The 20837-nt window shown below is 44.3% G+C and overlaps 1 pseudogene; it reads left to right on the top strand.

The window, feature by feature from the left end:
* The first annotated feature begins 4073 nt into the window (after window positions 1-4073).
* Window positions 4074-4612, top strand: LOC129644524 (CDGSH iron-sulfur domain-containing protein 1-like; annotated as a pseudogene).
* Window positions 4613-20837: the final 16225 nt, after the last annotated feature.

Genomic DNA, 20837 nt, shown 5'->3' with positions numbered 1-20837 from the left:
ATTTTATTTTCTTTCCTTCTTTCTTCCTTTCTTTCTCTTTTTCTTTCTGGCTGCACTGGGTCTTCATTGCTGCGTGTGGGCTTTCTCTAGTTGCAGTGAGTGGGGGTTACTCTCTAGTTGTGGTGCACAGCCTGCTCATTTCAGCGGCTTCTCTTGTTTTAGAGCATGGGGTCCAGGCCCACAAATTTCAGTAGCTGCAGTATATGGTCTCAGTCGTTACTGCTCATGGTCTCCAGTTCAGTTCAGTCACTCAGTCATGTCCGACTCTCTGCGACCCCATGAATCGCAGCACACCAGGCCTCCCTGTCCATCGCCAACTCCCGGAGTTCACTCAGACTCACGTCCATCGAGTCGGTGATGCCATCCAGCCAACTCATCCTCTGTCATCCCCTTCTCCTCCTGCCCCCAATCCCTCCCAGCATCAGAGTCTTTTCCAATGAGTCAACTCTTCACATGAGGTGGCCAAAGTACTGGAGTTTCAGCTTTAGCATCATTCCTTCCAAAGAACACCCAGGACTGATCTCCTTTAGAATGGACTGGTTGGATCTCCTTGCAGTCCAAGGGACTCTCAAGAGTCTTCTCCAGCACCACAGTTCAAAAGTATCAATTCTTCAGCGCTCAGCTTTCTTCACAGTCCAACTCTCACATCCATACATGACTACTGGAAAAACCATAGCCTTGACTAGATGGACCTTTGTTGGCCAAGTAATGTCTCTGGCTTTTGAATATGCTATCTAGGCTGGTCATAACTTTCCTTCCAAGGAGGAAGTGCCTTTTAATTTCATGGCTACAATCACCATCTGCAGTGATTTTGGAGCCCAAAAAAATAAAGTCTGACACTGTTTCTACTGTTTCCCCATCTATTTCCCATGAAGTGATGGGACTGGATGCCATGATCTTCGTTTTCTGAGTGTTGAGCTTTAAGCCAACTTTTTCACTCTCTTCTTCCACTTTCATCAAGAGGCTTTTTAGTTCCTCTTCACTTTCTGCCATAAGGGTGGTGTCATCTGCATATCTGAGGTGATTGATATTTCTCCCGGCAGTCTTGATTCCAGCTTGTGCTTCTTCCAGCCCAGCGTTCCTCATGATGTACTCTGCATAGAAGTTAAACAAGCAGAGTGACAGTATACAACCCTGACATACTCGTTTTCCTATTTGGAACCAGTCTGTTGTTCCATGTCCAGTTCTAACTGTTGCTTCCTGACCTGCATACAGGTTTCTCAAGAGGCAGGTCAGGTGGTCTGGTATCCCCATCTCTTTCAGAATTTTCCATAGTTTATTGTGATCCACGGGGTCAAAGGCTCTGGCATAGTCAATAAAGCAGAAATAGATGTTTTTCTGGAACTCTCTTGCTTTTTCCATGATCCAGCGGATGTTGGTAATTTGATCTCTGGTTCCTCTGCCTTTTCTAAAACCAGCTTGAACATATGGAAGTTCACGGTTCACGTACTACTGAAGCCTGGCTTGGAGAATTTTGAGCATTACTAGCGTGTGAGATGAGTGCAATTATGCAGTAGTTTGAGCATTCTTTGGCATTGCCTTTCTTTGGGATTCAAGTGAAAACTGACCTTTTCCAGTCCTGTGGCAACTGCTGAGTTTTCCAAATTTGCTGGCATATTGAGTGCAGCACTTTCACAGCATCATCTTTCAGGATTTGAAATAGCTCAACTGGAATTCCATCACCTCCACTAGCTTTGTTCATAGTGATGCTTTCTAAGGCCCACTTGACTTCACATTCCAGGTCTCCAAAGTGCTGGCTTAATAGTTGTGGCACACAGGCTTAGTTGTTCCAAGGCATGTGGGATCTTCCTGGACCAGGGATCAAACCGGTTCCCTGCATTGGCAAGTGGATTCTTTACCACTGAACCACCAGGGAAGCCCCTGAGGCAACTTTAAATACAGGGGTGGTCATGGGAGACTGCTCTATGGTGTTTGAATTTAAAGAATGGTGTTTAAATTCACACTGAAAGATGAAAATGAACCTGGCATACAATTGCCAAAGGAAGCAAAGACCTAGAGAAAGAAAAGAGTTTGAAATATTCTAGGAACAGGTTGAGACCAGTATAGCTGGAATAGAATGATCAATGGAGATAACAGAGATCAAAGGAGAGCCTTGGAAGTAAAGTGTAACAGTTATCTACTGCTGTGTAACAAACCAAAACTCAGTGGCTTAAAACAATAGCCATGTATTTGCTCAGAGTCCTGGGAGGCAGTCATTTGGGCAGGGTCTCACCTGGTTTCACTTATGTGGCTGCCATCATTTGGCTGCTCATCTGAGACTAGATGATCTATGATGGTTTCCCATACACGTCTGGTGGTTAGTGCTGGCTATTGATCGATCAGTCTAGGGGGCCTCGGATGGAAGAGCTCTTCTCTATCAATATGATATCTCATCCTCCAGGAGGCTAGACCAGCCCTCTTTACATGTTAGTCTCAGGGGAACATTCCAAGAGAACAAAAGTAGAAGCTGCAAGGCCTTATGAGGCTTAGACTTAAAAGTCAAACAATGTTACTTACACTGCATTTTATTGGTCAACCAAGTCACAAAGCCAGTCTAGATCCAAGGGGTAGGAAAATGAACTACTCCTCTTTATGGGAGGAGTGGCAAAGTCACATAGCATAGAGATGGAAAAAAATTGTGGCCAATTCTGCAATATACTCTACCAAGCAAAGAGGTTTACATTTTAACTTAAGAGCAGTGAGAAGTCACTGATGAGTTTCATATATGAGAATCGAGTAAATCTGGTTTATGCTTTAAAAGGCCCACTGTGACAGACAAACAAACTCATAGAAAAAGAGATGAGATTTATGGTTACAGGAGGCTGGGGTGGGAGGAGAGAGAATTGGATGAAGGCAGTCAAAAGGTACACACTTCCAGTTATAAGATAAACAAGTAATAGGTATATAATGTACAACATGATAAATATAGTTATTCTTGCCTGGAGAATCCCCATGGACAGAGGAGCCTGGTGGGCTACAGTCCATAGGGTCACAAAGAGGCAGACATGACTGAAGTGACTGAGCACACACGCATGTTTCCTCTCTTAAGAAAGGAAATCTTAAGCGATCTCATCACAGGGAAGAATATTTTTTTTCTAGTTCTTTAATTTTGTATCTGTATGAGATGATGGATATTCACTGCACTTACAGTGACAATCCTTTCACGATGTATGTGAGTCAAATCGTCATGCTGCATGCCTTAAACAGTGTCAAAATCAATCATACCTCAATAAAACTGGCATGAAAAGAAAGGAGAAAGGATCATTTCTTGTAAGTGGGCAGTGTAAGGCAAGAATGTAAGCAAGGAGGGTGAGGCAGGAATGTAAGCAGAGAAACTGGTTAAGTGGCGTTGGCAGTCGTCCAGGCTGGAGATGAAGGAGTCTAGCCAGGGTGGGGGCAATGGAAGAGGTCCAGCCTGCTCTTCTGACAGCCTGACCTACATATCTGGGGCTTACCTATCAAGCCTTTAAAATCACACAAGAAATTCCTCTCAATAAATCTCTTGATATATTTTCCTATTGGTTCCAGTTCTCAGGTCAAACCCTGGCTGATAGAGGGGTCATCAACAAATATATGATATAGATGGTGCCTCATGCCACAGGACTGTGTGAGACCTCACAGGGAAAGAAAAGAGAAGAGGACTAAGGAGACATCAGCCCAGGGCCCTCCAACATGTGTCTACGGTTAAAAGAGGAAAAGAGAGGGACTCCCCTGATGGTCCAATGGCTAAGACTCCATGCTCCCAATGCAGAGGCCTCAGGTTTGATCCCTGGTCAGGGAACCAGACCCTGCATGCTACCACTAAAGAACCCACGTACCACAGTTAAGACCTGATGCAGCCAAATAAATAAACAAATTAAAAAAAAAAAAAAGAGGAAAAGAGGAAAAAGAGACTAGGAAGGAACAGCTGGTAGAGTAGGAGCAAACCCTTTGGTGAGTTGTCACTAAAGTCAGAAGAAGCAAATGTTTCAAAAAGGAGTGAGCATCCTGGAATTGGTACCATAGGACGCCTCTCACATCCTGACTGCAGCTGGCCACTCGAGCCATCTGTGCCCAGTGTCCTGTGTACACACATGGCAAGTGACATTGCCTTGAATGTGACTTCCAGCTTACAAGTTGAATGGATCACATCCCTTACCATTACTGCTGGGATGGCTGCAGTTGGTTATCTTACAAAAGATTTCATGTTAAAAATCACTGCAGCAAATCTATTGTAAACCCTCACAATCAGAAAGAAAACTCCAAGATTGTGTTTGCTTTTGATATAAAGGGACTTGGGAGATAAAGTTGTCTACAGCTATTGTGCTGTGCTAACTTGCTATAGTCATGTCCGACTCTTTGTGACCCTCTGGACTGTAGCCCGCCAGGTTCCTCTGTTCATCGGGTTCTCCAGGTGTGGAGTGAGTTGCCATGTGGGATCTTTCCCACCCAGGGATCAAACCCATCTCTCTAAAGTCTCCCACATTGCAGGTGGATTCTTTACCAGCTGAGCCACAAGGGAAGCCCCTAATGCTATTGGTAGAGGCCAAAAAGTTCACATTCTGTGATGGATCATCACAGTGAAGAGGCTGGAACCAACATGCGACCTCTGATCATTAAGAAAATGGGATAGTTTTGATGCTAAAAACCAACTTGCCATGATGTCACCTGTTTATTTAATTAGAGTGACTACCACTTCTGTCTAATTCACCTTTCCTGGGTTCTAGATATGGTAATTACAGACTGCAACTTTCATACTCCTGGCATTTGCCTTACTTGTTGAACCACTATGGTGCATATTTGTTTAAACAATGGAAAAATTGACCTCATGCCCTGTGAGTTTAAAAAAAAAAACAAAAAGAAGTATGAGGAAATGGTCAACTGGATTTAATGCTATTGAGAGATCAGGGGAAATGAAAACAGAAAAGTGTTTATTGGGTTTGGCAATATGGAGGTCACTGACAAATTTAGCAAGAGGGACGATTTCTATAGAATAGCAAGACCAGAAGCCACATACTACATGTGGCTTTATCCCCAATTCTCACAATAGCTCTTAAAGCTAAGGTTTGTTATCTTTCTACATTATTCACCAATGAGCGTGACATTGAAGTCTGAAGCTCTGGAGCCCGAGGACCTGAGTTCAAACCTGGCCCCTCCCTTTCCGACTGTAAGTTATTTAACCAGTCCGTACTTCAGTTTCCTCATCTGTAAAATAAGAATAGTGATAATACATCATAGGGTTGTTTGAGAATGGTGTGATTTAGTATATGTGAAGCTATGTGAAGATTTGTTAAATATTTACTCTCTACCTTGTCATCCTTCCCCTTGTGCAGATAAAGAAACAGGCTCTCAGGGTTTTCTGTAGGTTCCAAGACTAATAGTGAAGGAGAAAGTATGTCAGCCCCGTTCTCCTGGACTCCACACCCTGAGTTAAGAACTTGAGGAATGACTCCCACTCAGGCACCTAGCCCTCAGATCCAGGTTCCTTTAAGAGCAAGAGGCCTCTTTGGGAGGTGAGCCAAGTGGTCAACAGGACCTAGTAAACAAGGCATACCCTTCTGATGATACCTGGACCCTCATACCCAGTGGAGAAGGCGATGGCACCCCAGTCCAGTACTCTTGCCTGGAAAATCCCAAGGACAGAGGAGCCTGGTAGGCTGTAGTCCATGGGGTCACGAAGAGTCAGACACGACTGAGCGACTTCACTTTCACTTTTCACTTTCATGCATTGAAGAAGGAAATGGCAACCCACTCCAGTGTTCTTGCCTGGAGAATCCCAGGGACGGCAGAGCCTGGTGGGCTGCTGTCAATGAGGTCGCACAGAGTCAGACACGACTGAAGCGACTTAGCAGCAGCAGGAGCATATACCCAGAGACTGAACTGGTCATTTATAGATAACATACACACTCCTTAACCAGAGGATGTGAGCACCTCTTTGAGTAGACAAGAACAATATACCCCATCCAGTAACTGGAGTTACTTAGTCACACGTTTCCAAACAGGATTATCATCTAGCCCCAGCCTATTCACTCCTTTCACCCTGGTGATTATTTACCTATATCAAGGTTATTCATTGTTGTTGTTGTTGTTTAGTTGCTAAGTTGTGTTCCACTCTTTTACGACCCCATGGATGGTAGCCCACCAGGCTCCTCTGTCCATGGGTTTCTCCAGGCAAGAATACTGGAGTTGCCATTTCCTTCTCCAGGGGATTTTCCCAGTCCAGAAATCCAACCCACATTTCTTACTTCTCTTGAATTGGCAGGCGTGTTCTTTTACCACTAGTGCCACCTGAGAAGCCCATTGTAGTCATGTCTTCATATCTCCATAGCAATATGAAAATAACTTATGCTTTAATGTAAATTTTTTAAAACATAAAATTATGTGTATACTCTTATCATACAACAAGAACTGCACAAAATTCACATATGCAGGTTTATGACTTTGGGCAAGAACTTCAGCTCTCCAAGACTCAGTTTCCTCAACTGAAAGGAATATAACATAATAGTAATAAATGTCTTTTAAGTATTTTCTATGTGCCAAGTACTGTAAATACTAAGTATTTTACAGGCCTTACTTTATTTAATCACTCAGTGACCCTGTGAAATAGGAATGACTCTCATCATTATTTCCAAAATAAATAAACTGAAGCCCAGACATGTGAAGTGACTTGCCTAAGGTCACTTCAGAAGAGATATGTAATCTGAACCCCGATTCCCAGCTGATCACCAAGCCAGAGCTCAAGCCCACCAGACTATCACAGAATCACAAGCTGTGCTGTGCAGCGCTAAGTTGCTCAGTCGTGTCTCTTTGCAACACTATGGACTGTAGCCTGCCAGGCTCCTCTGTCCATGGGGATTCTCCAGGCAAAATACTTGAGTAAGTTTCCATGCCCTCCTTCAGGGGATCTTCCCAACCCAGGGATTAAACCTGCACCTCTTATGTCTCCAGGTAGGTTCTTTACCCCTCGTGCCACCTGGGAAGCCATCACCAGACTACAGTTGAAAGTAACTGAAAAACTAAAGTTAATGTGTAAAAAGCATGTAGTATCTGCTACATGACATGGATTTGATCCCTGGGTCAGGAAGATCCCTTCGAGAGGGAACTGACAACCCACTCCAAGATTCTTGCCTGGAAATCCCCATGGACAGAGGAGCCTGGTGGGCTACAGTCCATGGCGTCAAAAAAGAGTCAGACACAAATTAGCGACTAAACAACAAAAAATGTGCTGCATAGATCTATTTGCCTGGTGGATAACTGGGTAATGAGAAACACCAGCAGTGTGGGGAGGGGACGCCAGATGGTGCCCAACTGTGGAGGCAGCACAGAAAGTTGGGATCCAGAGAAGAATAATGCTGATATCTAAGGTATACGAAGTGTTTGTTTGCTTTGTACCTGGCACTGCACTGACTTAATCCTTGTAACAACCCTATGAAATGGGCGTTATTATTATTCCCATTTCTTAAGTAGGGAAACAAGACACAAGTTGCTGAAATTGCATAGCTAGTAAGTGGAGAAACCAGGGATCAAACCCTAGACAAGGCTGGCTCTGAAGTCCACCTGCTTTACCATCCTGCTATAGCTGACTCTGCAAAATGATACCAATATTTTGCCCCATAATGTGGTCATCTCACATCTAAGTATTATTGTTAAATAGATTTCCCCATTTTGTTGGAAATTCACTTATTGTTGCTATAGTGTGTGTATGGTTTCTCTTAAAAATAAAAATATCTAAAGGTGGGCAAAGGATTTGAGAGACAGTCTCTCCAAAGAAAATTTACAAATGGCCAATAAGGGCATTAAAAGATGTTCAAATCAGTAATCATCAGGGAAATGCAAATCAAAACTACAATGAGCTCCTACTTCACATCCAGAAGAATGGCTATTATAAAAATAAAAAAACAGAAAATAACAAGTGTTGACAAGAATGTAGAAAAGTTGGAACCCTGGGCATTGCTGGTGGGAAAGTATAATGGTGAAGATGTTGTGAAAATGATTTGACAGGTCCTCAAAAACTAATCAGAGAATTAACATACGGGCTTCCCAGGTGGCACTAGTGGTAAAGAACCCGCCTGCCACTGCAGGATATATAAGAGATGCGGGTTCCATTCCTGGTTTGGGAGAGATCCCCTGGAGGAGGTCATGGCAACCCACTCCAGTATTCTTGCCTGCAGAATCCCATGGACAGAGGAGCCTGGTGGGCTATAGTCCATGGGGTCACAAAAGAGTCAGATATGACTGAAGGAATTTAGCATGGATGCACACACACTAGCAATTCCATTTCTGGGTATATACTCAAAAGAACTGAAAGCAGAGATTTAAATAAATATCTGTACATGTTCATGGCAACATTATTCAGAATAGTCAAATAGTGGAAGAAGCCTGTCATGGGGTTAATTCTGCCCCCACCCCAAATTCTTTTACTGAAGTCCTAACATCCAGTACTTCAGAAAGTATATATTTGGAGATAGGACCTTTAAAAAGGTAATTAAGTTTAAATAAGGTCATTGGTGAGCAACTGAGCAACTAAGCACTCACACATATATACAATACAATATTACTGAGCCTTAAAAAGGAAGGAAATTCTGACACAGGCTACCAAATAGACAACCCTTGAAGACACCATTCTATGGTAAATAAGGACAATCTCAAAATATTATATGATTCCACTTAAATGAAGCACCCAGAGGAGTCAAACTCAGAGACAGGAAACAAAACGGTGGTTGTTAGAGGCTGGGTGAAGAGGAAAATGGGGAGTGGATACAGAGGTTCAGTTTGGGATGATGGAAAGGTTCCAGAGATAGATAGTGGTAAAGACTGCACAACAATATCAAAGTACTTAATGTCACTACACTGTACACTTTTAAAAAATGCAATGATAAGGGAGTTCACCGGTTGTCTAAGGGTTAGCATTCAATGTTTTCATTGCTGTGGCCCAGGTTCAATCCCTAGTTGATCCCTCAAGCCAGATGGCATGAACAAAAAAATGTTCTTAAATAGAAAGCAATGATAAACCAGTCAAACCAGTCAATCCTAAAGGAAATCAGTCCTGAATATTCATTGGAAGGACTGATGCAAAGAACTGATTCATTAGAAAAGACCCTTATTTTTTGAAAGATTAAAGGCAGGAGAAGGGGATGACAGAGAAGGAGATGGTTAGATGGCATCACCGACTCGATGGACATGTTTGAGCAAGCTCCAGGAGTTGGTGATGGACAGGGAGGCCTGGAGTGCCGCCATCCATGGGGTTGCAAAGAGTCAGACATGACTAAGCAACTGAACTGATGAAAAAAATAAAGAGAGAGAGAAAATGGTGTCATAACCCAGGGCCCAGGAACAGCACACTCCTAAGTTTGGCATACCCAGAGCCTACCCTTGCTCCACAGTTCCTGCGCCTAACTGTGCCCAGAGGCCCTACCAGAATTCGGAATGGAATGAGGGGATGGCTTCTCCCTTTCTTTCACCTTTCAGTCTCTGGCCAGTGGCTCCTATTAGAAGATCCTAACAGAAGCAAGCAGAAAAGAGATTCTGGGAAATGTAGTTTGCAGGCTTCCAGCCTAGAAAACTATAGAGGAGAAAACTGATTGATGACAGACTCTACCCAACTCATAAATTTTTAAACAAAGTGATTGGAAAGAAGGGAGCAGCAGTGGGAAAGGAAATGAGGTTTTGAAGCTCACAGGATTCCTGTGGACAATGTTACCTTCCAACAGCCACAACTCCAGGTTTTGTGGAACTGCCCTTTACTAATCCCTGGGGGTATGTGGGGCTGTCAGTCAGGGAGGACATCCCCTCCCACTCCACAGACGTGAGCAAAGGACCCAAACAAGTCAGTTCTCTCCCTCCTATCCCCTTGAACAGTGATTAATTCAGGGATAGGCATGTGATCCAAGCAGGTGTATTCACAACCATTTTAGGGAATTGCTAGGCTAAAAAAGGATCTCTTGCTTTAAGAGATGATGAGCTATTTTGTTGTCGTTCAGTCGCTAAGTTGTGCACAGTCGTGTCCAACTTTTTGTGATTCCATGGACTGCAGCACGCCAGGCTTCCCTGTACTTCACCATCTCCTGGAGTTTGTGTAAACTCATATCCACTGAGTCCATGATGCTATCTAACCATCTCATCCTCTGTCACCCTCTTTTCCTCTTGCCTTCAATCTTTCCCACCATCAGATCTTTTCCAATGAGTCAGCTCTTCACATCAGGGGGCCCAAGTATTGGTGCTTCAGCTTTAGCATCAAGGAAGCATCATGATGAACTATAAGTGAGAGGGTAACAGGCAGGAAGGCCAGGGGTCTCCAAAGGGAGGAAATAGACTGCAAGTGTCAGACATTTTTATCTCTTAAGCAGCAGGAGGAAACAAACTATCGATGTTTTTTTCCTTCTCTATACAAATTTAAAAGGAGGTTTCTCTTAAAATACTGTGTTGCCATAATGACACCTGGTTTCACCCGAGGTTAACTATTCTCAAACCTTGAGATAACCAATGCATTTTTCTTATGGAAATGTTTGTCTTAAGCTATGCCTATGTACTATGCATTTACCCCAAACTCTGTCTTCAAGTCAGTTCCACCTAATGGCTCAGAACCTACTTGACAAACCAGTATGTTATACTCAGATATTGTTCCCCTAATCTATGTAAACGAAACTATTTGTATGATCTGCCCTTTGTAGATCTGCCCTTCTACAAGATTCAAGTTAATCATTTTATGGCCCTGGATGAACATTTTGGTGCCAAGATTATCCCAAAATTCATCTTATGGGTGAGGGGCCTGGTGCCATTCTGAGTTTTAAGACATTCCTTTCTTTCATTAACAGACTGCTAGGGACTATATAACATCCAGCTGAAGACTAGCAGGGGAGTACTCTTTCTGCCCCCTTCTGATGCCTATGTCAGAAGCTTTCTCTATCTCCTTTATACTTTAATAAAACTTTATTACACAAAAGCTCTGAGCCATCAAGCCTCATCTCTGGCCCCAGATTGAATTCTTCTCCTCCGGAGGCCAAGAATCCTGGCGTCTTTTCGTTCAGCAACAACCTTTCATAAGGACCCTACAAACCTGAAGATGCTGGAACCATCTTCCTACTAAGGAGAGATGGCCTGCTTGGGAATATAACATCAGCTTCTTTTTCTTTTTTCTGGCCAGCATCAACTGTAGGATCGTGCTGGGAGCGGGATACATTCAAAACCCAAAGACAACTTCTTCTGCCTCTTTCAAAAAGTTTATCTTCAAAGCTTTCTCATGTGAAATGCTATTGGTTCAGGTCTCTTCATTTTAAGCTTATGCAGTGGAGTATTTATTTTATTGTTTGTTTTTTAACCCTAAATGCAGATTCAGCAAGTTCAGTGATTTCCTTGTCTAGCACTTAGGTTACACTCAGGAATTGCCCTCATGGTGCAGGGCCTTGCACTGTAGCCCTACAATTATATGCTTTGGGAACTTCTGTAAATAATTGCCTTGGATGGGGTTCAAGCAGATTTCTACTGAGTCCTGGTGTGTACTTAAGGTGTCTCTATGACCTGCCAACTGTGTTTGTTTGCTTGGTGATGAGAGAGGTCGCCAAAGCCAGAAAAAACCTAGAAACCACAGCCTCTACCTCAGTTACTAGGTGACTATCAGAACACCTTATGTAGCAAATGCTTTTGGAGTTTCCTGTGCTTATAGTCACTAATACGTGTACACGCATGCTAAGTCGCTTCAGTGGTGTCATTCTGTTGCAGGTGACAAAAAATCAATTCAAACTAGGCACATACATGAATTTGTTGGCTTCTGTAAATGAACATTTTTTTTGGCGGTGCCGGTCTTCATTATGGCATGTGGGCTCTCTGTTGAGGTCCACAGTCTTCTCCAGTTGCCAAGTGCGGACTCTAGAGTATATGGGCTCTACAGAGTGCTGCTGCTGCTGCTGCTAAGCCGCTTCAGTCATGTCCGATTCTGTGTGACCTCATAGATGGCAGCCCACCAGGCTCCCCCATCCCTGGGATTCTCCAGGCAAGAACACTGGAGTGGGTTGCCATTTCCTTCTCCAATGCATGAAAGGGAAAAGTGAAAGTGAAGTCGCTCAGTTGTGTCCGACTCTTTGCGACCCCATGGACTACCAGGCTCCTCCATCCATGGGATTTTCCAGGCTCCTCCGTCCATGGGATTTTCCAGGCAAGAGTACTAGAGTGGGGTGCCATTGCCTTCTCTGCTACAGAGGGCAGGCTCACTGGTTGTGGCTCTCAGGGTTGTCTAGTTGAGGAGCTCAGGCTTAGTCACCACAAGACATGTGGGATATTAGTTATCTGACCAGGTATCTAACCTATGTCCACTGCATTGGAAGGCAGATTCTCAATCGCTGGACCACCTAAAAGACCCTGTAAATGAACATTTTAGGGAAATCTTTAGCCATGATTGGATCCCAATGCTGGAATCTCTCTCATCTCTGGAAGTTCTTGCCTTCCTTTTTCCAGACATCACCATGTTGTAATTCTATTCAAGCATCTCAGGCAAATACCAGTTCTTGGTCAGAGCATACATGGAGAGTGGTGTGCCATTTGGGAATGAATAAATGAAAGAGCACAGTGGTGACATGCCATGTATGGGGTGCTAGGAGCCATCTGCCCCAGCTGAAAGAGGAATTTTATCAATGACGTTGCTTAGAATCGCTTGCACTCACAATAATAAAAAGCTGTTAATCAGTTTTGGGCTTCCCAGGTGGCACTAGTGGTAAGGAACCCACGTGCCATTGCAGGAAACATAAGAGAAGTGGGTTCAATCCCTGGGTTGGGAAGATCTTTGGAGGAGGCATGACAATCCACTCCAGTATTCTTGCCTGGAGAATCCCATGGACAGAGGGGCTTGGCAGGCTATATAGTCCATAGGGTCACAAAGAGTCATACACAACTGAAGCGACTTAGCACACACACACAATCAGTTTTTGTTACTTTTCAAAATTATTTACAGACAATGCTCCGCTTAATTCCTGCACCCAGGCCAAAGGTCCCCACCACCCTGCCTTTGGTACATCACGAGATGTAGGAGTTCCTCCTGCCACTCAGCACGCCTGCCCAAAGAGCTTATCAGCTCCCACAGCTTCACATGCCACTTCCTGGCTGGTGGCTTGCAGACCTCTCTCTCCCCCAGCAGCATCATCAGCTGCCTTCAGAGCATTTCCACCTCAACAGCCCACTCTGATACTGAACTCCACCTGGCTTCTTCCCTTGTGCTCTGATCTCAGAAAATGCATCTCTACAGGAGCTTAAGAAAGCTATCAGGAATGCATGAGACACATCCTTAATCTTGCAGGTGAGTCAGCAATGGCCTCCCTCACACTGCCCCTTTCGGAGGGCCTCTTGGTGACACGACTCTGTGCTGGACATCCTAAGGGGCTGATCAAATGTGGCCTGACATTGACACAAATTGTTTATTCACAAATATTCACAAAAGTCCAAGACATACTGAGTCTATGCTTCCCCTGGCAACTTCCCAGACAAGACAGAGAACAAAACTCAAGTCATGTTCCCATGGGGGCTCCTACTTGTGTGGTGCCCAGGCCTGAAAGACTCATCAAGAAGGCCCGGAGAGGCCTTCAAGACGGTGGTCCAGGTTAGGAATCCACCTGCCAATGCAGGGGGCATGGGCTTGATCCCTGATCCAGGAAGATCCCGCAGGCCGCAGGGCAACTAAGCCTGTGTGCCACAACCACTGAGCCTGTGCTCTAGAACTGCAGCGCTGCAATAAGAGAAGCTACCATAATGAGAAGCCCACGCACCGTAACTAGAGAGAAGCCTCTACTCACTGCAACTAGAGAGAGCCCGTGCATGGCAACAAAGACCCAGTGCAGCCATAAATAAATAAATAATTGGAGGGGCCTTCAGTGTTGGCTGGGACCCACTGAGAGCAGTGGATGCAGGACTTGTGGGTAGGAGCATCCCACAGAGTTCAATCACTCCTGAAATTTCTCTCCAAACCTGACCCCTAGAAACAGAATCTCAATGGGATTATTTGGATTCATTTCCACAACACCCCAAACTTTACCCAATAAGGCTAGTTTGTGTATGACATTCATTAAAATATTTACCAAATGCCCAATGGTTTCTTTTACATTTATACACTCATCTGTTCTTCCCAACCACCCTATGAGGGCTAGAAGAGTTATTGTCCCACTGTAGAGAAGAAGAAACTAAAGCTCGAGGATATTAACATGACTTGGCTAAGAGCTCACCACTGGTGACTGGAGGAGCCAGGACCCAAACCTGGACTTGTGCTCCAAGGTCTCACATGATGCTCATTGGCAGGGAAGGCTGTTACCACCCTGGGTAGGACTAGGCCACTCACAAATGCCTCCCCCACTGGCCTGCCCCAGTAGTCAAATTAGCACCCCTAGAGAGTCACCCACTTTGAGTAACATAGCCAGGTTGTTGTACATTGGCTGGTGTGAATTCATTTACCATATCGCCTCCTGAGATCACAGCAAGGATGTGGGCACCTTCCAGGAAGGAAAAGAAGGTACAGACAGGCCCCAAGTGCTATGTGGAAAGGGGAGACTTGCAAAGTGGGCCCTCCTGAGAGACTGAACTCCTTAGGACATGGGGATTTCAAGAGGAGAAGCAGAACCTGCAAAGGGATGGTGAGAGTTCCTTCTGGCTATGTCTGGATTCTCTCCTCTCCAAATAGGGTCAGAGGTCAGAGGCAAGCATGACTCCTCTGTGCTTGCTGCTAAGTCGCTTCAGTTGTGTCTGATTCTGTGCAACCCCATAGACGGCAGCCCACTAGGCTCCTCTGTCCCTGGGATTCTCCAGGCAAGAACACTGGAGTGGGTTGCCATTTCCTTCTCCAGTGCATGAAAGTGAAAAGTGAAAGTGAAGTCGCTCAGTCGTGCCCGACTCTTAGCGACCCCATGGACTTCGGCCTACCAGGCTCCTCTGTCCATGGGATTTCCCACTGTGCTTATCAACCTGCCATCCCAAGTGAACATGAGAAAGGACCTCTATATGAGGTCATCACTGACTCTGATTCTCTTCCCTAAATTCACTGACTTGACTCTGTGATGATTTTAAACATATATAAATATTCGCCGTGCTTCCAGCCATCCATTCATTCATTTAAACACCGTTGCCTAAGCACTCCCTGCTGGCTTCTAGAGAGCCAGTGAGACATGACCATATTCTCCAGGTCACCACCGACTTTCCAGCTTCTTCCCAAAACCCCAAACTCCCTGGTCAACTTGACCTAGAGTTTCTTAGCCTAGGATCCATTGACTTTTAGAAGCAATTAGTGGAAACCTTGTGTATTTTTTATTTATGACTATGAATTTTTCTGGGGAACAGTCCCTTTTTTGGCTTCATCAGAATGCCACAGAATGACTCACAGCTCAGGTTATGACCTGAGCAGTGCTGCAGTGTTATTTTTCTGCAGAAATTTCCAACAATGCACAGTGTGCTGGAGATCCTTCCCATCCACAAGAGCTGCTTCTATACAAGGAATGGGCACCCTAATGAACAAGCCCTGTAATTCAACTTTATATAGTAAGTTCCTTCTTTAAATGAGGACAGATTTGATTCACATTTCGTAACAGGAAGCTAAAGCTGTCAACACAGACATTTATACATGTCACAGAGGCCCTAAAATAGCACCTGAAGCCAGCCACTAGATTCCATAAAGCTGATGCCTTAATGGAACCATTCTTCCCTTATTGCAAAATAGTCTCCATGTTGATAAACATGTTGTCAACTGTGACAAAGAAATCTAAGTTTGGATTTTATTTTGCTTTGTTTAATAGTAGCACTTCTGTCTTGCAGGGAGACATGTTTATATTTTCAGATTAATATTACGCTGGTTTATCTGAAGCTGAGTTTTAAAGGATGAGAGCCTGTTTTCCCCTGTAGAAGTCGAATTAATTCACATTGTTTTAAAGAAATGAATACAAACTGGTTTGATAGCTACCCTGCTAGTGGCTAGCTGTACTGAGAGTTTTAGCAGTTACTTTGGAAACCCAACAAAATCAAAGCAAGTGAAATAAAATACAACACTTCACATGCAGAGATTTCTGATAGCATCTATACTTAGCTACTCCTTCCTCCTTCTCTTTTCTTCACCATCTAAAGTCTTCTGAGCTCAAAGCATGGAATTTACTCTGTAGCCAGCTTCCTTTGAACACTCAGTATCTTGAACAAATGTCAAGTAATTAAGAAAAGACAGAATCTAACTGTGAAGACAGGACTGACACAAAATAAATAGAAAGTAATGTCAAATGATAGGTAATTAAGCGTGATGAAGTGCTGACTCAGATGTTATCTGAGCTTAGAGAACAGAGAAGGCAACACTGGTTTGATTATGGTGATAGATTTAAAGTAGAGATAAAAAATTGAGTTGGACCTTAAGAGAAGATGGTAGTGATAGGACTAAAACCAGTACCATTAATAGAAAAAATATAGTGCCAAGTTTTACAACCTACTGCCAACAAACGTTTTGTATGAATTATCTCATTTGATCTTCAGAGTAAGCCATTTCAGGGCCAGAGAGTTTAAGAACCTTGATCAGTGAGGGAACCAGGTTTGTCTGCAATCTAAGCCTCTGTTCTTTTCACCACACTATATATACCACCTCTCCAAGATGTGGGCAACAGCCACCTTCCTGTTCTCTTGAGGAAACTTGTGTTTTGATATTTTGAAATGGTAAAATCAAAGCAATCAGATCAATAAGAGCCATCCTCTGGATGCTAGCCATCCCCTAGAATCTCAAAAAGTAGTCAGAGAAGATCTGGTCATGCATCTGACTCAGCGTGTCCTAAACTCCCTAAAGAGTGGAGCAAGAAGTAGGAATTTCTACCAACTAGAAACAAAAATGAGAGGCCAAAAGGAAAGCTTCCACACCCCAAGTAGGAAGAGGCAAGGAAATGTCTAGTTTTCTAAGAGACTCCAAGTGAAAATGAGGGGCCTTGATGAAGTCACATGGATGTCTGAGAAATTAAGTTTACATGCTACTACACCTAAGATCACAGGTGAGGCAATCCAGTTTAACCATAGGGTATATGATACCCAGCCTCCAAGATGGCCCCATTTATCCCACCTCCTAAATGCACACTCTTGTGTAGTCCCCTCCCATATTATACCAAGGTTGTTCTGTGTGATCAAAAGCATGTGATAAAAGTGATGGGATGTGTCTTGAGATTAGATTACAAAGACTCTGATTTTTTTCTCTACTGCTTTCTCACTGAAGCTCACCACTGTATTATCCATGTTATAAGCATCCCTCTGGAGAGACCACATGGTGAGAAACTAAAGTTTGACAACAAGCATGTGAATGATCTTGGAAGCAGATTCTCCAACCTGAGTCAAATCTTCAGATGACTCTGGTCTGGGATAGCTTCACTGCCACTGCATGAGAGATCCTGAGTCAGAACCACTGAGCTCAAGCTGCTACCAATTCCTGACCTCAGAAACTGTATGCGATAATAAACGTTTGCTGTTTCAAACTAAATTTTATATTACATCTTAGATAGTTAATCCAGGATAAAATGGGCCTTGCAAATGGATGGAAGAGTGGCTCCTGACAAATATAGCCCAACAGAGAAAAAAACAAGCTCCTGCCTCTGACACCAAGCAGGAACCTATGGGGCTCCTAGACACAGAAGCCTGTCCATGTCTCCCATTTCTTGTTTGTAGGGAACAGACTCCAGTCTCCAGGACCTTTGCTGTGTCCCAAAGGGTAGATTCAAACAATTGCTAATCAGGAAAGGGAGAGAGGGCAGAGACAAGGAAAGAATAGCCAAGAAGCAAGAGTGCAGCCTTGGGGCAGAGTTCTGGTTCCACCTTAAGCAATACATAACACAATATTTTTAAGCTCTCTATAGAATTAAAACACCCAACAAATGGAAGCTGTCAGTCTTCTTAATTCCAGAAAAGACCACCTAAGGCCAGATTAAAGGAACCAAAGAAGCTCATCCAAAGATTACCTAAGGGGGATTCCCTGGTGGTCCAGTAGTTTGGCCTCCATGCTCTCACTGCAAAGGGCCTGGGTTCAATCCCTGGTCAGGGAACTAAGGTCCTGAAAGCCTTGCAGCCAAAAGCAAACAAACAAACCTGAGACCAGGGAATTCCCTGATAGTCCAATGATTAGGACACAGTGCTTCCACTGCAGGGGGAATGGGTTCGATACCTAGTCAGGGAACTGGGATCCCACAAGCTGTGAGGACAAAAAAAAAGACTACCTGAGACCAGATTAAAGGAGAGCAGGCCCTGCACGACCCTAATCTTATCAGCATCCGCACCCTTGAAGTATTGCTATAAAGTTCCTCACCAAATCCTCCTGGGTTGGGACACACAATTTTCAAGGGCAGGAGCCAGCTATATCCCCCTTTGCCAGGCATAGCAATAAAGCTGCTCTTTTCTGCTTCACCCAGAACTCTGTCTCCAAAATTCAATTTGGCACCAGTGCACAGAGGCCAAGTTTTCAGCATCACCTCCACATTCCAAAGCTCACTCCCCTGTTTCACGCCTCCACACAGGCTACACCTTCTGCCCGGGGCATCTTCCTGACAAGTCTTTCTGTCCACCTTTCAGATCTGGGCTCAAACATCACCTCCTGCGGGAATCTCCTCTGATCTCCTCAGCTGGGTAAATCATGCTGTCTTCTAGGATCTCACTGTTCCTCCCCACCATGTGCTTCCCTTTGTCACAGCCATGATTTGTTATAGGCTGTTTACTTGTCTGACTACCCCACTAAACTGTGAGCAACTTAGGGCAGGGCTGACCTCAGCATCTAGCTCAGTATGGTAGCTAAGTACATAGCAGGTACCCAGAAAGGTTGAGAAGGATTTCTGGGAGCTCCGATCTGAAACAGGAGGGAAGAAGGCCGGGAACAACTTTAAAAGAATGACATAGCCATAGGACATAACTAAAAACTGGTTAGAACTAAGTAGATCCAAGATGCAAAAGATTCAACTTTCAGTAGACCACGAACCTCATTATATGCTCATTGGTAATATATTAGTGTGTTAAATGACACACCCATCAGTGCCAGGATAATTCCAAGCTAGTCATAAAAGGCCAAAACATGAGCGATGGCCCAACTCCTGGAAGTCCCTATCCGTTCCCTGCAATAGTTGAAATAATCCTGCCACTCATTAGCCTATGAAATTACCCAGCCCATAAATACTAACCATGCCATATTTTAGGGCCTCTTGCCTTCTGAAATGTCCCACACTCTGCCTGTGGAGTGTGCTTCTCTGAATAAATCCACTTCTTACTTACCACTTGTCTCGCACTTAATTCTTTCTGCATCGAGACATCAAGAACCTGAGCGTCATTAAGTTCTAAGACCAGGTATATGATCTCAATAAAAAGACTGTGGGTTCAAGCCCCAATCTGAGTTGCATGGTTTCAATGAGTTACACAGTTTCAGATCCATAGCTCCTGGAGAAGAAAAACAAGCAACTTCAAAGCGAATGGTGAATGGCTTAAAGAACAAGGGGAGGATCTTTGGGACACACAGAAAAGGGACTTTCTCTTAGAGAAGCCAGGGGCCAGTGCTGGGATGAAGGCCACCATGCAGCATGCCTTAGAGTGGAAATATCAGAGTGGGCTGAGGGGGTAACTTGAGGCCCAAAGCCTGAGACCAGGCAGCCAGCTCTGGGCAGGACACAGCATCCAGCCAGGCTTGGATTGTATGCCAACCCGTTGACCTTGGCCTAGAGGCCAGGCTATCTTTATTTAGGCTTCAGACAAAGCTGCCATCAGGAAAAGGAGCCTGGGGCCAAGTGTGAGATCAGCAGGGCCAGCCAGTCTTAATCTGGGACCAGACTGATTAATCAGAAACCAGGTTTCTCAACAAAATTTAGATGCAAGGCAGTAGAGGAGGGGAACAATGCCCAGAAGTTTTCCATTTGTTTCCTTTTTAAGATTTCATTTGGGAAATTAGTCCAAACACATAAGAAAGGGATTTTTCTTACATCTTGATCAAGACACAGGAGTAGGGGAAAAGACTACCCTGGGAATAAAAATCTTCCTAGATCCCAGTGCCCCCCTACCCAATCTTGATCCGCATAAATATGCTAAACGCAGGCATGTGAGATCATTTATCACCAGCAGCAGCGGCAGTTGCAACATCAGCAGCCCACTAGTAGTCTGAGACCAGTTTGATGGTGACGTTATGGTCGTATCTCAGTTTCAAGTAGGAACTTCCCAGATGGGATAAGCCCTGTTACTATAAATCATTTTCCACAGGGAACTCTACTGAATACTCTGTAATGCCCTATGTGGAGAGAGCAGAGCAAATTAGCCAAGATGGCCTGTTCAGGTGTTCATGTTTTGTAAATAATGACTGTGTAACAGCTGAGATCATTTATAGCATTGCACATGCAAATCATGAGGTACTCATTTGGATACGGACTACTTTTGTTATATGTGCTTGGTCACTCAGTCTTGTCGGACTCTTTGCAACCCCGTGGACGGTAGCCCGCCTGGCTCCTCAGTCCATGGGGATTCTCCAGACAAGAGTACTGGAGTGGATTGCCATGCCCTCCTCCAGGGGATCTTCCCAATCCAGGGATAAAATCCAGGTCTCCCACATTGCAGGCAGGTTCTTTACCTTCTGAGCCACCAGGGAAGCCCTTTGTTATATGAAAAAGTGCAAAGTAAAAGTTTCAGTCGCTCAGCCGTGTCCGACTCTCTGAGACTCCATGGACTCCTCCATCCATGGGATTTTTCAGGCAAGAGTACTAGAGTGGGTTGCCATTTCCTTCTCCAGGGGATCTTTCCAACCCAGGGATCCACCTAAAAAGCAGCAGAATTACTGTTGGGTCACGGCTGTATCTGTTGGGTCAACAACCACAAGTGGAGAGAATACAGCATGTCTGCTGCTATGGCTGCTGTACCAT

Source organism: Bubalus kerabau, chromosome 2, assembly GCF_029407905.1.
Source record: "Bubalus kerabau isolate K-KA32 ecotype Philippines breed swamp buffalo chromosome 2, PCC_UOA_SB_1v2, whole genome shotgun sequence".
In the NCBI taxonomy this organism is placed as follows: Eukaryota; Metazoa; Chordata; class Mammalia; order Artiodactyla; family Bovidae; genus Bubalus; species Bubalus kerabau.
This window is presented reverse-complemented; position numbering and strand designations above follow the sequence as displayed.